This window comes from Equus caballus, chromosome 10, assembly GCF_041296265.1.
Source record: "Equus caballus isolate H_3958 breed thoroughbred chromosome 10, TB-T2T, whole genome shotgun sequence".
NCBI classification, from domain to species: domain Eukaryota; kingdom Metazoa; phylum Chordata; class Mammalia; order Perissodactyla; family Equidae; genus Equus; species Equus caballus.
In genome coordinates, this window is record NC_091693.1 from 76,915,165 (window position 1) to 76,933,131 (window position 17,967).

At 37.7% G+C, this 17,967-nt stretch overlaps 1 long non-coding RNA gene across 1 annotated transcript; it reads left to right on the forward strand.

The window, feature by feature from the left end:
• The first annotated feature begins 8,150 nt into the window (after positions 1–8,150).
• LOC138915833 (uncharacterized) lies at positions 8,151–12,973 on the forward strand. Its single transcript, XR_011422165.1, has 2 exons — positions 8,151–8,251; positions 10,183–12,973. It is a non-coding gene; the product is annotated as an uncharacterized lncRNA (long non-coding RNA).
• Positions 12,974–17,967: the final 4,994 nt, after the last annotated feature.

Below are 17,967 nucleotides of genomic sequence, written 5' to 3' on the forward strand. Positions count from 1 at the left end.
TTGTATGTCTGTGTACTCATTCTCTGTATATTTTTCCCTTTTCAACATGGTTGCAATGTAACTTCACACCTTGGTCCCAGTTGATATGTCCAGTCACCTTCTGCTCTGAGATGAGCTGAGTTCTTATGCTAAAAGTTTTGGATGTGGATGGAGAAGAAATAAACAAGAATCTTCTTTCATTATCTGGTCTATAAAATGTAAAACTCGTGTATCAAGAGTTCTTTGTAAACAACTAGAATGGTTCTATCAAGCAAAGAACACAATTTACTAGAAGGATGCTAAGGACATAACACAATCATGAGGACAGATGAACAAACTTTGGGAAACATAGGAAATTGAATCTTTGGATCTAGTGTCAGATCTCAGGGACCATCTCTTTAGAGAGCTGCAATTGGAAGACTCAGATTTACTCACTTTCATTCTTCATTTGTCTCCCTTCAGGAGACAAATTTCCACATTGAACATGTGATTGGCCTTGCTTGAATAATCCATCAACCACTGTAGGGTAGGATGAAGGTTGGGGAATGAAGGGGGGTCCTATGATTACCATCCCAGCAAAATCATGTAGAGTGAGACAGGGTCAGACATTCACCCAAAGAAGGAATATTGAGAAGATCAAAACCAAATGGGTCCATATATATATTGGGAGTTGACAGTGCTCATGTTTTCTATCATGATAACAAAAGAAGGACAGCAGAAAAAGGGAGGTTGGAGGGGAACGGGATAGGGAGGGAGGAAGAGAGAGAAAAAATGAATAATTAGAAATGCCAAATTCTAGAATTTTGAAAGATACCGAGTTTGCAACACAAGGCACTACTGCAAATTCCTGGTACACAACTATTGGCAACAAAGAAAATAGCTAATGATGTCTCTATTGTTCTTTGAAATAAAACATTGAGATGGCTGTGTGTCATGGAAAATTATGTTAAAATGAATTCTGGTAACACTAATTATGTAGTCTGTACTTATTTTCCCCCTTTTACATGTTTTAAAATCTCAAACAATATTTAAACTGGGTTAATAAAGACTATGTCATTTAGTAAAGATTTTTTCCCATCACTACAGAATTCATTGAAAGGAGGCCCATCTTTGTTTCTCCTCAAAGGGAGATAACACGTGGGATACATTTGCAGGCTCCTCATTGAAAGTCACTAGTAAATTCCAGTACCGTCAGTCACTCCACCCCGACCTAGAACCTTTAAAATTCTGTTTTTACTAGCTTTGTGCCAGTTAAAATAATGGGCTCACACAACTTTGTTAGAAGATTTACTTTATACTATTTTAAGAAAAATTGTTTAACCTCATTTGAGTCTTTCATTTAATTTTTTCCATTGTTTCTGCTTTCACATGAAAAATATGTTAACACTATGACTAGCCTTTTTGCTACCCTTTCCTAAGAATTACAATCCACGAGAACAACACAAATGTTCATCAATAAGGTAGTGCTTAAATAAACTATGGCTTATGCATATATGGAATACTACGCAGAAGTTAAAAAGAATGAGGCAGCTCCATCTGTACTGTCAAGACATGACACTGAGTGAAAAAAGAAAATTACAGAACATACACTATCTTATATAATTTATATAAAAATAAAGCAAAAGCAAAATCAGATACATATGTATATAAATGCGTTGAAGAGGGTCTGGAAGGGCCTGGAAGAATATGCTTCTGGTAGGGAACTAGAGTGGACATAACAAGAAAAGATACAATTGCTTTTTGGCATTATTTCATTTTTTTTTGTTATTATTGAGTTCATAATAGTTTACATCAATGTGAGATTTCAGTTGTACATTATCTCTTGACTGTCACCACATAAGTGCTCCCCTTCACCCCCTGCCCCTGGTAACCACTCAACTGTTTTCTTTGTCCATGTGTTTGTTCATATTTCACATAGAAGTGAAATCATCTGGTGTTTGTCTTTCTCAGTCTGGCTTATTTCGCTTAGCATAATTCCCTCTAGGTCCTTCCATGTTGTTGCAAATAACATGAATTTGTCTTTTTTATGGCTGAGTAGTATTCCATTGTATATATATACCACATCTTCTTTATCCAATCACCAGTCATGGGCACTTGGGTTGCTTCCATGTCTCACCTATTGTGAATAGTGCTGCAATGAACATAGGGGTGCGTATGTCACCTTGGATTGTTGATTTCAAGTTGTTTGGGTAGATACCCAGTAGTGGGATAGCTAGGTTGTATGATAGTTCTACTTTCAGTTTTTTGAGGAATCTCCATACTGTTTTCCATAGTGGCTGCACCAGTTTGCATTCCCAGCAGCAGTGTATGAGGATTTCTCCGCACCCTCTCCAACATTTGTTATTTTTAGTCTTAGTGATTATAGCCATTCTAACAGGCATAAGGTGGTATCCTAGTGTAGTTTTGATTTGCATTTCCCTGATGATTAATGATGTTGAACATCTTTTCATGTGTTTATTGGCCATCTGTATATCTTCTTTGGAAAAATGTCTGTTCATACCTTCTGCCCATTTTTTGATTAGGCTGTTTGTTTTTTTGTTGTTCAGTTGTGAGTTCCTTATATATTATGGAGATTAACTGCTTGTCACATATATGATTTACAAATATTTTCTCCCAGTTGGTGGGTTGTCTCTTTGTTTTGATCCTAATTTCTTTTGCCTTGCAGAAGCTCGTTAGGCTGCTGAATTCACACTTGTTTATTTTTTCTTTTGTTTCCCTTGTCTGAGAAGATATGGCATTTGAAAAGATCCTTGTAAGTTGGATGTCAAAGAGTATACTACCTATACTATCTTCCAGGAGTTTTGTGGTTTCAGGACTTATCTTCAAGTCTGTGATCCATTTTGAGTTTATTTTTGTGTATGGTGCGAGATAATGGTCTACTTTCATTCTTTTGCATGTGGCTGTCCAGTTTTCCCAACACCATTTATTGAAGAGACTATCTTTTCTCCATTGTCTGTCCTTGGCACTTTTGTCGAAGATTAGCTGTCCGTAGATGTATGGTTTTATTTCTGGGCTTTCAGTTCTGTTCCATTGATCTGTGTGCCTGTTTTTATACTAGTACCATGCTGTTTTGATCACTATAGTTTTGTAGTACATTTTGAAGTTAGGGATTGTGATGCCTACAACTTTGTTCTTTTTTTCTCAGAAGTGCCTAAGCAATTTGGGGTCTTTGGTTGCCCCACATGAATTTTAGGATTCTTTGTTCTATTTCCATGAAGAATGTTATTGGGATTCTGATTGGGATTGCATTGAATCTGTAGATTGCTTTGGGTAGTATGGACGTTTTAACTATGTTTATTCTTTAAATCCATATGCATGGAATCTCTTTCCATTTCTTTATGTCATTATCAATGTCTTTCAGTAATGTCTTATAGTTTTCATTGTATAACTCCTTCACCTCCTTGGTTAAATTTATTCCTAGGTACTTTATTCTTTTTGTTGCAATTGTAAATGGAATTATATTCTTGAGTTCTCTTTCTGTAAGTTTGTTATTAGAGTATGGAAAAGCAACTGATTTTTGTAAGTTGATTTTGTACCCTGCAACTTTACTGTAGTTGTTAATTATTTCTATTAGTTTTCCAATGGATTCTTTTGGGTTTTCTATATATAAGATCATGTTGTCTGCAAACAGTGAGAGTTTCACTTCTTCACTCCCTATTTGGATTCTTTTTATTCATTTCTCTTGCCTAATTGCTCTGGCCAAAACCTCCAGTACTATGTTGAATAAGAGTGGTGATAGTGGGCATCCTTGTCTTGTTCCTGTTCTCAGGGGGATGGCATTCAGTTTTTGTCCATTGAGTATGGTGTTGGCTGTGGGTTTGTCATATATGGCCTTTATTATGTTGAGGTAATTTCGTTCTATCCCATTTTGTTAAGAGTTTTTAATCATAAATGGCTGTTGGATCTTGTCAAATGTTTTCTCTGCATCTATTGAGATGATCATGTGGTTTTCATTCCTCAATTTGTTGATGTGGTATATCACATTGATTGATTTATGGATGTTTAACCATCCCCGTGCCCCTGGTATAAATCCCACTTGATCAGGATGTATGATCCTTTTGATGTATTGCTGAATTCAGGTTGCCCAAATTTTGTTGAGGATTTTTGCATCTATGTTCATCAGAGATATTGGTATTATTTGATTTTAATGGAAATGTATTACTAGCACAATTAAAAATAAAAATTTTTAAAGAATCATTCTCTAAAAGGGGTTTAAAAAACTGGTAAAAATAATGTTAATAGTTGTCTTCGTTACCACAAATCCTCTGTTAATATAAGCTCACTCTAATCAAAATGCACATAGTCTCTCTTCCCAACTAGATGACAAGTGTTTAGAGGTCAAAGGTCAGGTCCCTCATTCAATGTTTGACCCTTCTAGTATTGAATATATTGCCATGGTTCAGGTGAGGTCAGTACTCCAAGGATCAATGTTTGTTTGAGTTCTAGTCTCGAGTAATTTGTGTCTTATTGTATGCCAGAAGCTTGAAGTTTTAGTTCTTATTCAGAAACACAGGTATTGCCAACAAACATACCATAAAAATCAATAGAAAGCTCCTAAGGAGCAAATGCTATGTGCTAGGCACTGTAATAAGTGCTTTGATTATATAAATCTTATTCAATAGTCTTACCAAGCCAGTGAGGCATGCCAGGTGTTCCCAATCCTTTCTAAACCTTAGGACCACCTGGGGAGATTTTAACAAGCGATTCTCATTCAATTGATAAAGTATACGCCCTAAGCATCACTTTTATTAAAAGCTCTCCTTTGATTCCAAGTGTACAGAGGGTCAATGATCAGTGAAATAGGCATCATCTACACCACAAATCGTCAAAAGAAAAACACGGCACTAAGTGGTTAAGTACCTCAATAAATACACGATGAGGCCAGTCGGGCTCCAAAATTTTTCTTAAATTATGTAGTGGTAAAGAATCTTTTGGCTTAGACACATCTGTATTAAAGTGTTAATAAGTGTTGGCCTTGGGCAAATAATTTAATCCACTTAGTCCACAAGTTTACTCAGTTATAAAATGGGCATGATAGTGACTACTTTACCATACTTTTGTGAGGATTAGAGAAAATAAAATGTATGTAACACAGTGCCTGCAACATGGGAGGTGCTCAACAAATTGTAGTTGCTATTACTAATACTGAGGTGTCAGTATTATTAATAAGCTCTGATAGAGCAATAGAAGAAATCTCCATCTTGCTAGGATTTGCTTATTTCCTCCTTGCTGTGAGGTGCTGCTATTTTTCTAGCATATAAATATTTCATTAGCAGAATATAATATTATTATAATCCGGATGCTACTTATTCTATCCTGGGACCTGGGACCTCTTTGAATTCCCAATATTTAATTATTAAATTGAAAGCACTATATTCAGAGCAGAGTTTTAGACAAAAACTGAGATTCTAAATGAAACCTGAGGCTCATCCTGTAGGAAGTGTCTTCTGGAAACATATGTTACATGACACATGTACCTCATCACTCAATGATATAATTGACATTTCCTTGTTTTTATTGGATTCAGCCTGACCTTTCATGAAACTGGTCTCTTTTGTTTTCATTAATTTATTTGGAAGATAATGTGGTCTGAGGGCTAGACATGGAGCCAAGAAATGCCATAGTTCTAATCCCAGCTCCATAAACGAGTCTCATTGTGGTCCTTAAAAATTAATAATTCCAAGATTTGTACCTGCAGAGTGCATCAAATTAGGGAGCAGTCCTGGTACCATTCTGAGAAGTAAGATGTAAAAATACGAAGATCACAAATGCATGAAATGTTTACATTTACTCTGGACACCATGTTTCCAAAATGACTGACATCTTGGTGGAACAGCTAGTCCGAAAGAAGTGTCCAGTCTTCCTGTCAAGAAAAGAAAATATTTGCTCTTTAAGAAAAAATTCTACTCGTGATGTGTGTGGGACTAGAGAGGTATAATAAGTGTGGCTTACATTACGCAACAAGAGAAGTTATAAAGCAGAGCGCGGTACATGGAGTTGTCTAACAGCCGTCTTGACCGAAGCACTGATTCCTTGCTTAGCTTAGCTCTGAGTGTTTTAACTGCAGGGTCCTGTTGTTTCAGTAAAATTTAAGAAAAATTGGATGGTGAAAATGATGTTCTTGGCTTTGCAGGCAGTATAAAAACATAACCACTCACGCTGATATCCCAATATCACATCTCTGAGGATGTTAGATGCACAGACATTGCTGTTCACCTGGTAAAAAAAAGATGAGGAGTGAAAAAAATAGCCATCAATGTGTCTTAAATATACCAAAAATTAAAGTTTATTATTCCAAGTCAATATGCCTTTATCGATGATTCAAAACAGGAATCGGAGAACACATAAAAATGTATTCCTTTATATCGTTCTAAATATTTAGCATTTTATCCTCAATTTACAGAAGAGGAAGAAAACATTTTAAAAGTATTCATCCAATTAATAAATTTACACTTTGCAAAATAAAGTAGTATAAAATATAGTTAACATTATTTGCATTTATTTAATAAATGCATTACATTAAGAATAGTACCAATATTTTTTTTTAGTTTTCCTTTGTTAAACTGAGAGTAAATATTATTTTTAAAATTTAAATGTCCATGTGTCCTCCCATCCTTGCTCCTTTCCCCATACTGCAACTCAAAGTGCTTCAAGCACATGAACTAGCCTTGTAAAATAATGCTTTGCTGACACAAATGACAATAATTCAAAGAAATATTAAATTTCACTTTACAATCTTAAGGGTTTTTAAAAAAAATAGAAATTTGTTCGGAAAGTAATAGTTTGGTGTTTACTGAACCTCAAGCATTTAGAAGGAATCTTTGATCTCTTGTTCACTCTCGTAAATCTCTCAGCAACAAATCATATTTTACCAGCACAAAAAATCAGGTCACAACCCTCTACTGCTCAGAGAATTTTTTCTATGTTAAACTTTTTTAAAAAGAGCGTCTCCTCTAAAAACCCACAATATCTTCCTGCAGTTAATTATCATAATGTTTGTGTCTTCAGGCTAAGCAAGAATGGAAAATTCAAAGACAAAAATTAAAATTAAAAAAAGAAAAAGGAAAAAGATGCTCTTTAAGATTGTCTTCTGGCAATTTTATTTTGTAAATTCAATTCATACTTGAAAATAATTTCCTAGTCGTCTTCTGTGAATTTTTTTTGAGACCATATGAAAGTTCAGCTAATTTTTTTCCACTTCTTTCTCTGCCCACAAATCTAGATTTTCCTTTGCAGAGCTTATTAAATACATTCAAAGATTATCACAATATTTCCTTATAATTTTGGAGAAAAGCAAAACAGAAACAAAAAGTTCTGTCAACTATGTTATACGAATAAGAAACAACATGATTTGCATTACTTTCTTTCACTTGCTCGTTTGTTCTTTGGGCAGCTCTGCCCGTTTATCCTCCTCTAAACTGAGAAACTCATCACAGAGCTACTCGTTCTCGGCACAGCTGTGCCCAGAAATCCTGGCAGCAGGGTCTATAGGGTAAATGAAACACACCTAAGGGAGGACCATAGTGCAAGAATTGTGTTAAATGTGTCTACTTTAATTAGTCTCACTAAGAATTTTATCCAGACTTTCATGGTTCACAGCAACTAAAAGTTATTCAGATAATACATTAGAATTGATTCAAATCAACAATTTGTTCTATGAAGAAGACCATTATTCTTCAAAATATTTCATGTCTGTGTTATAATGAAATAACACCTATGTGCATATTGTGAAAAAATGTTAGATTATATTAAGCATTATATTCTAGGATTGTCTCTTAAGTATAGGAATAAAAGAACTAAAATAACGATAAGGGTACGTCTTTTATAAATCGTACCATTCTATTTCAGCATTTGAAAAATGCCACGTTTCACGATTTGTATCTTATTAATTCCCTTTTTTGTAATGTATCAGTGTCATTATGTCCATTCTAGAAAACAACAACACATGAAAGATATATTTCCCAGGCTGGTGTATATTTGGTCCTAACTTAAAAAAAATAAAATAGCCAAGGAAGTGTGTAGGTTTTGGATAAATATACATGGGACAAATAAAACAGATCTGTGATGAAATAAATTGTTTGCATGTGTGGCCAAAAGGGCTTACTCAGTCAGACATGTGAGCTGAATCTGGCCCTTGCCCTAGAAATTATCCCAGCCCATGTCATGCTGCCCACAACACCTCCCAACTCTGCCAGAACAATTTAACTCTGCACACTTGTATGTGGCAGCTACTATGCTAGGCTCTGTTCTAGACACTGCCGGTGATGCCAAGGTAAGATTCCCCAGAGAGCTCACGGGGCAGCAGGCATAAGTAGGTTCAAATCAAAATGGAGTAAAATCAAAATGGAGTAAAGCATAATTTATGAAGCTCATGAGGGTTCAAAGGTCAGAGAGATTCTGCCCACTTTAAGGAGGTGAGAAGATAATAAGAGTTTCTTGGAGGAGTCTTTCAAGAATACAGAGGATTTCAAGTGGTAGAGATAGGGAGAAAGCAGTCTAGAGGCAGGAGACCCAAGAAGAGGATGTAGGGGGTGAGAATCTGGTGTTAAGCTCAGATAAGGAACCGGATTAGAGACTTGTTATGCCTTCATTTCTCAAGCAAGATTTGAGCCAATTAAACCATGAGCAAGACGGCTTGGCCACAGTTAAGAACCACTTACTAATAATTAAAAATGAAAATCTCTTTCATATGACTGGATACAGCTCCTTAACTCAGTTCAACGGAGCATTCAACATCAATATAATTTGATGACATTACTTAGAACTGATTTTATTGCTTTATATATTTTTGAAACTGGACGCTTTCTTTTGTATGTATGAAATAATTTAAAGTGTAACCTACCTGGGCAAGCAATAATCAAATGGGACATTTCTGTTTCATTCATGAAATGCACATGAGTGGAATCTGTACTCTACCAAATAATTTTCTTATTCAGAAAGGTAAATTTCTTTGCATTTCATAGACCAAAAATCCTAATTTCCTTATTAGCATTTTTGTTTTTCTATCAGTATTATCTAGAAGTCAAAACTAATCTATACATACTTAACAACGCTTCACAGGAATGGTATTTCATAAGTGTGACTCTCCTGCTCCGAAATGTATTGGGATTACATCTGAACCTATGTCTACTACATGTACTCAGGAGGAGGAGTGAATTTTATCAATATAAAAGGAAACTATAAATTAATATGAAGGTGTCACAATAATTCACAGATTTAAGAAAAATTTTATCTTTACTACAGTTTCACAGAGTTGTATTACCATTCTTATTATTTATGGGAAAACTGATGATCATCAAAGTAGAATAATTTGCCCACAAACTAGTTGCCCACAAGCATGGCCATTATTCAAATACACGCCTATTAAATTCCAAACCACATATTCTTTCCATTATATTACAATATCTTTCCGAAAGAAAAGAAAGACATGTCAGGTAAGACATGATTGTTGAATTATGGTGTTTTATTTATATGTCTATATACAGATGAAAATTATTACTGGGATTCATTTACTATTGGTGTTTTGTCTATTCCTTTTAGGTTGAGCATAACAGTATAATTTTAAGGTATGAAACAAGCATAGCCTATTTCATAAACAAAAGAAAGCAGATTATGGATATTCACTCATATCATTTCTATTGTAAAATCAATAAGGCACTAAATATTTCACATCCATAAGGATATAAACTCAGCAGTGTTTGGGATTGGAACATCCCAAATTTTTTCCCAAATCTGAAATTCATTTTTCCAAGGAATTTTTCCCATAATTTAAAAGCCATGTTTTGTTTAAAAGATAATAGGGAAATTTAATCCAAATATTTCTGATTCATTTATACACAGACGCATCAAAAAAAATCCTTTGGTAAACGCTATGATGAATAAAAATATTTTTGAGGACTGACTAAAACATTTTGATTTTTTTCATAAATAAAATGATCAACTGGCTATAAATTAATTCAATACTTTGAAAACCAAGGAACTATAGGGAACACACATATATAGCAAAAACTCAGAAGTAAGGATGGAAGGGGAAAAGGAAAGACAGAATGAAAGGATGGAGAAAGGAAGGTGGAGGGAGGAAAGGAGAGGGAAAAGGAAGCGAGGGAAAAAGAGAGGGAGGTGATTGTCTGATATTTTCATATTGCTTTACAGCTTCAAATAGTCTTTTCACATGTATTACCTCATATTTCTTTTACTTTTCAGGTACGTCACATTTCCTCTCAACTCTGAGTTTGATGTCATGAGTTCTATTTTATAGCTAACTAAACAGATTCAGATTATTACCTAAGGTGCCTGAGGTCACACAGGTAGTTGAAAGTGAAAATCTTAAAACCTTTCTGAAACCATGTGGGGTATAAATCGTGGAGTAGCTGTGATTCTCATCATACCTTCTATGCCAGGCATTGGGCTTTACCTCTCCACCGCTGGTCCTCAAACTTCAACATGTACCTGACTAACCTGGAGGTCTTGTCCACACACAGATTGCTGGGCCCCATCCCCAGAATTTCTGATTCAGGAGGTCTGAGGTGAAGCCCAAGAATTTGCATCTCTTGCAAGTCCCCAGGTGATGCCAATGCTGCTCTTCTGGGACCACCTTTGAGAACTGCCAACACAGCCAGTCCTCTGGAGGATTGGTTTCTGGGCACGTGGCCTCTGTGAAGGAAGTCTTTGTGTCAGCCACTACTTCTCACAGCATGTGTGAGCTAGAGCTACAAATAGGAAGCTGAATTCGGAATGGAATCTGATTTCTTTCCCCTTCCTCAGTTTTCGACTTCCCAAACCAGGAAGAATTCCCTTTAAAATTGGCCTGAGTGGCACATCAGAACATGCACAATCCAACAACCAACACACACCGCCCACCGCCAATTCCCTGGTCTAGAGGCTCTTTCTGCCTTCCGTGGTCACCCAAGCAGTGTCATTTCAAGGATTCAAATTAGTACCTTCCTTGCCTCTCAGTCAAACTGTTTGCAATTCTTCTAGGAAGATTTCTCCTAACAGTTCCCTTGTCCAATTGTAAAAAATTGTCCAATAATTTTTTCAATAATTCCTGAAAAGCAATCATTGGCTTCTCAGTTCATTGAGTAGAGGAGCCCACAGAAGTGGAAGGCAGTCTAGGTAACAGTTGATGGGAGGAGAATGCAAGTCCAGAGGCCTGGTTTGGGGGGATGGTAGAGGGGAGGTGATGATGGGAGGGGCAAGAGGGAGTGACAGCCAGAATAATATGGCCCTGGGTCTGGGAGGTGTGGGAGAAGGCTTCTGAGAGGACTGAGAGATGATACAAACACAAGCGAGACTAGCTTGCCCCAGTGGATGAGTCCATACTGACATAAAAGACCTTCCACGTTCATAAAGCTCCCCCAACCCTCCCCACCATACAGAGTGTGCCTGGTGCAGCCTTCGATGGGTCAGACTGAGTTTTCCAGGGCAAGAGAACACTCTCAAGAAAAGAGCTTAGCTGATATTCTCAGGACATCATCAGAAAAGTATAATGTGTAAGAAACGAGAGTATTGATAACATTTTTAAAACATTTAACTCAAAAAATATAAGTCTTTGGGACTTCATGAATATCTCTGCGTCTTGGGCCTGTTCAAGAAGTCCTGAAAGAAAGGAGAATTGGTTCTATCTTTTAACAATCTCCTATGCTGTTTTCTTAATCTGTAAACTTTAAATAACAGGCAAAGACTCAAGTTCCTCCTGATCCAGGGTCAAGTGAGGAAGCCGGGACTGTAACTCTCACTGTCATTTATTATTCCTCAGTATCTCTCCGTGAGAAATATTTGGATGAATGACAGGAAGCATCGTGAACCGTGCACCTGCAAAAGATATTTCACAGATTTCTCTTTGGACATTTTGTTATTTTTCTCTGAGCTGATATCCTTTCCATTTTATGCAGGAAAGGTCACTAAGCATTTCAAAAGCATAAACATTTCACTTTCAAAACTTTTGGTACTTCAGTTGTAATATTGTTATTATGGGACTATGAATCTAAAATAGGATTAACTTCTCTGCCCAGGCCCTATCAGCTGCAATTTAAGAGATGTACCTTTCAGTTCCCACCCTAGGGGCCCAATCAGCTAGGAAGAATTATTCTTTATCTTGTGCAATACCCCCAAGTCTCTTAGGTCACAAATCACAGAAAGGAAACGTGGTTGCATTTTTCTGGGGAGTCAAGAGATATCCTCAAAGTACTTTTACCAAATGCATTAAAGTCATCAACGCAAATCCTTCCTAAAAGTAATTATAGTTACATGCAGTCAATGCTTTTTTGGGTTATGAATCATTTTTATAAGTAATATGGCATTTGATCATCTCAACAATTCTGTAAAATTATCCCATTTTGTGGGTCGAAAAACTGAGGTTCAGGAACATGAAGGGACTTACTTTAATGAGCTAGTCAGAAGATGACGGTGGGGAATTTGGAGGCGCTCCAGGCTCTAAGACTGGGCCTTTGCACTGTACCTGCTTGCTGTCTAACAGAAGCATAACTCTAAGATCACCTCCACAATCACCAGGAGGCAGAGGAGGGGAAGTCACTCTGGGAAGCGCAGAGCTGACCCTGCTGCATAACACTGATTTCCATAATCCTCCTCCCTTCCTTCCCTTCCTCCACGTCGTTGTTATCGTCATGGTCCTCTTCGTCTAGACAAAGTCTAAATTGAACAGCTTAGCTGCTAGCGAAGGACAAATTCCTCAGGTGCCAGTGCTAAAAGGACATTATTGAGGTGAAGGATCCCTCTCACTCATCACGAGTCACGTCAATTCCTCCTTCAGGCTGGATTAGGTATTGGAACTCTGTCTGAGTTCTGCATTGAACCTGGGACATAGTGTTCAAAGTTTCCGCTGAGAACACACAGAGAGGACGTTTTATCAGTGACAAGTCAAAGAAGCCTATTCCGGTTCCTCTAGGAAGAGATGCAGTGCCTAGATGTTGTTGTTAATCATTTCCATTCATAAAACTTTCTGTACTCTAAATAAAAATGTTCAAATATTTAAGAACAAGTCCAATGCCATAAATAGATGTGTTAGGGCTGTCACGACAACATTTAATTTCATTAACCATATGACGGACCAGAGAGATGAGCTCTCTCTTCCACCTGCATCCTTGACCTCTAACATCCCAGGGGTGCACCAGGCAATGGAGGGTGCTGGCAGCAAGGTGGGGGAACAGAGGGGCGAGGGGTCACTACATCAAACAGCCTCAATGAACCAGAAGGGGGATTTTTCCATATTTTAGGCTGGATATTTGGATTAACTCTCAGCCAAAGCCATTTGTCTTAAAACAGAACATTCCCCTCTTTCACATTTGATAAATAAAAGCCTTAGGTTTAGATTCTTTCTGATTTCACTGTTCCCTTTTAAGTTTTACTCATATGAAATCCAGGGTAGGCTGAAAAAAACCAAAGCATAGTGCCCCCTCCAGCTCTCCCCCATGAGCCCTAAGACTGCCTAATGATTTTACTATTTAGGGAAGATGATATTAACCTAATGCAGGGCTTTTTTGGGAAAAATCTGCCTGCATTATCACTGCATGACTCTGAGCTAGAAACCCCTGTACCTTTTCCAGTGACAAGGGGAGGAAAAAGCACGTTGCAAAACACATTACTCAAAAAGAACAGCTTAGGCTTACAGTAGAGAAGCAGTCTGCAGCAAAATAATAATAATGACAACAACAACACAGGAATGAATTTCTATGTAAGAGTGTTGGGTTGTGTCTAGAAAGTAAACTGAAATCCATTAGAAGGCAGGACCAAGTCTTACCTTCTTTTAATCTCCCTCTGTGCTTGCACAGTGCCTTGTCTAGGAACAATATGCAATAATATTTGTGTGTGGTTCTCTATTGGCTTTTTTTATTTTCTCCAGCTGACCATCTGACTCTCCTCACCAATCCCAGGGCAACTGAAAACCTGAGACAGAGACTGACCTGGGGCTGAAAGAACAAGTAGATGTTCTTGCCCTGGGAGTAATTCCAAGATCACCTTGGCTCCTCAGGATGCCTTGGGCGTCAATCAGTATTTGCCAAGGTGAAACAAGGATGCTCATGTGATTTACATGCCAGGTGTTCTACTGGGGCCAATTTTAAACATGAGCAGATTGTTATTCATATAGGGTATCTTTGCTGAGAAAGCCCCAAAATTCTAAGGCTTGGAGACAGGTCTTCTTACTTCCTGTTTCTCAGAAAACTTCTTTTTTTGGTTTGGAAAAGACAAATTCCCTTCTACCTTTAGGTACCTGGCTCAAAATATACAATTTTAAAAAGAGAAGAAAAAGAAATGAAGATTTAGGGATTCTATGTTAGGACCCAAATGCCACTGAGTAGCCAGTTGGATTTCTCTCTATAATGTTCTGCTTCCTCGAAACCCTATAGAGTATTATAACCGTGATATATTTTGACTTTTGTATGAATCTATGTCAAGCTGTGCTACTTCACCACCTGATGATCTTTTCCTAAGAGGAGAAATTTTGCTTTATTCATGTTATACCTCTTAAAGCACTTAGCACACTGCCAACTTCCTAATAAGAGTTGAATAAATATTCATCATCATCCTAGCCTGTATTCCCTAGAAAAAAATTGCTTGGTGCAAAATATTATGTGTTGGGGCTGGCCCCGTGGCCGAGTGGTTAAGTTCGCGCGCTCCGCTGCAGACGGCCCAGTGTTTCTTTAGTTCGAATCCTGGGCGCGGACATGGCACTGCTCATCAGACCACGCTGAGGCAGCGTCCCACATGCCACAACTAGAAGGATCCACAACGAAGAATATACAACTATGTACCGGGGGGCTTTGGGGAGAAAAAGGAAAAAATAAAATCTTTAAAAAAAAAATATTATGTGTTAATACTTTCTTGGGGAGGGAGTGCATTTCCTTTGGGAAGGAAATGCAGGAAAAGAGGAGTGAGTCAGGGAAGGAGGGAGAATAAATATGACATGGGTGTGATCCACCCAGCTCCTGATTGATGTCAAATAGCCCTAATCATTTGATCTTGCAGAATTATCTTCAGAGAGATCACGTGAACGGCCACATCCCTGGACAGTTCGTCCAGGGGGAAGAAAGAATTTTTTCAAGATCTCCTAACTGTTCTTGGCCAAAAGTTGGTGGCCCCATAAGCCATTAACTCCCCTAACTGCCAAGTTGCATGTGTCCAGGCTCTGAGTATGTCTGCAGCACCCCATACCTGACAGCCACAGGTAAACCAGAAGTTGATTTGAGCCCACGTAGAGTTAGTCACAAAACATTAACTGGGGAGGATCAAGTGGCCAAGAGCTCCAGTGACAGTGAGACCAAGAGAACCTCAGGTGGGCTGAAGAGGTATATGATACTTTGGTCAAAGTTGTTAGAGCTCTTAGACGAAGGACTGGCTGAAAAGCAAGATTCCATTAAACTGTTTCTGAGGTTTATTGGGACAAGCGCCACTCAACCATACTTGTGCTATGCTGCTAAGGTACTGCCTTGGAACCTTTTTATTGCAAATGTTCTTAACATTTAGAACAATCTCATGTACACTCTATATGAACCATATGCGCTGTGAAATGTGTGTGCTAAAAAAAATGACACAACATAGTGCTAAGGTCAAGTTTGTCAATTGAACACTACATAGCGGAACCATACCTCTAATGGGACAAATGCTCCTTCTTCTTCAAGATTTTCCAACTGTGAAAAATAGTGGAAAATCCATGAGAATTTGTACACAAACACACATGAGCATGGTGGAGTAGCACATTTATTTATTTATTTAATTTATCATTATTTATTCCATACGGGTAAATACAATCTAACAAATTATCAAGTGAGATTCTACGCTGACCCAGACAGGTACTGAAGACGCATAAATAAGAAGCAACCCTGCTTTCAAGTTTCTCCCGCTTGAGGAGAATGAGTAGACGGCTATACAACCGTCAGAGTATTAGAGTTTCCACAGTGAAGACAAACCCAATGGAGGAAGTGATTCACTAGGCCTTGGAAAATAAGGGAAGTTTTCAGAAATGAGGCTACATTTAGGTGAGGTTTTAAAGAACCAACAGAAATTTACTAGGAGAAAGAAAAAAGGAATAACATTCTAGACAGAACCAACAGCTGGAGAGAATGGCTCCTGTCCCGTAACCATGATGTCAACTGAATAAGAAACACTCTTCTGGGAACATAATTTACATACAACATTAGGGACTCAGAGTTTCTTTCATCCTATGGAATTTGAATTTGAGTTGGGGTAAAGAGAAAGATTCAGCCTGAAGTAGTATTAGAATGAAAGCCAGAGAAGACGCTGGTGCTTAGGTCCTCAGGGCACACCCAGTGTGGGAAACTCTCCTTCGACTCTGCTTCCTATGAAGCCTCTTGCACTTTGTCTAGTTTCCCAGGAGAGCTCAATTGTTTCCACCTGTTCAGGGGGTGGGGGATGGGTGGTGAGCAAAGTAAAGGCATGAAGAGTTTCAGAAAATTCTGATGGAGGTTAAAAATTCTGATGGGTCCCACCCCCTCCCCCTCAACTAATCGAGAACCAACCTTGTGCTAAGGTCCTTCATCTTCTTTAATGGTTATGTGGTTTTTTGTTTGTTTTCAGGGAAAGATTCTCTCTGAGCTAACATCTGTTGCCAATCTTCCTTGTTTGTTTGTTTGTTTTTCTCCCCAAAGCCCCAGTGCATGGTTGTATATCCTAGTTGTAAGTTCTTCTAGTTCTACGTGAGACGCCGCCACAGCGTGACAACTGACAGATGGGTGATGTGGTTCCATGACAAGGAAACGAACCCTGGGCCACCAAAGCAGTGAGAGTGCCGAACTTTAACCACTAGGCCATCAGGGCTGGCTCTAATGGTTGTTTTAAAATATAGCAACTTAGAAAAACCATAAAATTTTTAAAAGATATTTTCTTTGCTGCTTTTTTTCCAAACTATTAAAAACAATGTTGCCTTTTTCTTTTTTTTTGTTTTTGAGCATTGATTTGTATACCTACTTATTTACCAGCTCATAGAACAGTATTAAACTCTTCTCCACCAAACAGGTTCAGTAATCCTCTTTGTAGCACAGTAAAGAGAAAAAGAAAGAAGTTACGGAAATTTTATTTGAGGAATTCTACAAAAAAAGAGCGAATTTTTTTTTAAGTATTTATTACATATTGCCTTTCCCATCTAAAAAATCCTGCTTTAACTTAGAAAAACTTGACGAAGTTTTTTGATGAAATAATATGTTATGTAATCCCAAATAAACTCTTTTTTGGGGAGAGGAACTAGAAGCCTACAACAGGTTGTATTTTACTTTGAATTGATTTCTGAACGCTCATGTAATGTGCTGGCACAATCTACTAAAAAAGTAATAATTATTTTTTATTAGCTCAGAAATGCCATAATATTTAAACTTCACAGCTAAATTTCTGTGGTGAAAATCAAGTACCTTTGGAATATATTGTTTAATTATACTACCAAAGGTCAGAAATTTAGCTCAAGAAAGAAATGCAGTTTCCTTCTTAGACTGTGAACCATTTTTTGGTGCAAAGACCCGCATCGAACATACATCACGACTATTCAATGTTAAATCCTGTAAAACTGCAATCAACCTAATAATGAAAACCTGGAATATCTCTTTTCACCGATTTACATAGATATTACAACTTCCCTTTTATTCAGAATTGCCGCACCCATAATTTTTGTGTTTTCCAGCACATTACAACACTGTGATACACCAGAGGTTATCACGAAAACCGCTAGATCATTTCAGCTGCTACAAAATGCAGTGGCAGCTTGCTTGCAGAAGGGTCCCAGCCAGATGGATCATATTAACGTCTGGGCACTAAGGCTTGCACTGGCTACCAGGGTGTTTCTGGATGCAGTTCAAAGGGTTTCCTTTGATCTATGAAGCTGTATACATTTTAAGCCAAAAACTGTTTATCCTAAAGTCACCCACAGTGGGCAAGATGAAACAGGGGACCATTGTTGAAGCTGCTAGCATCATAATTCAAAGTTAGTACCTTTCTCGGGCAAGTCCACCACGTTGCCATTAC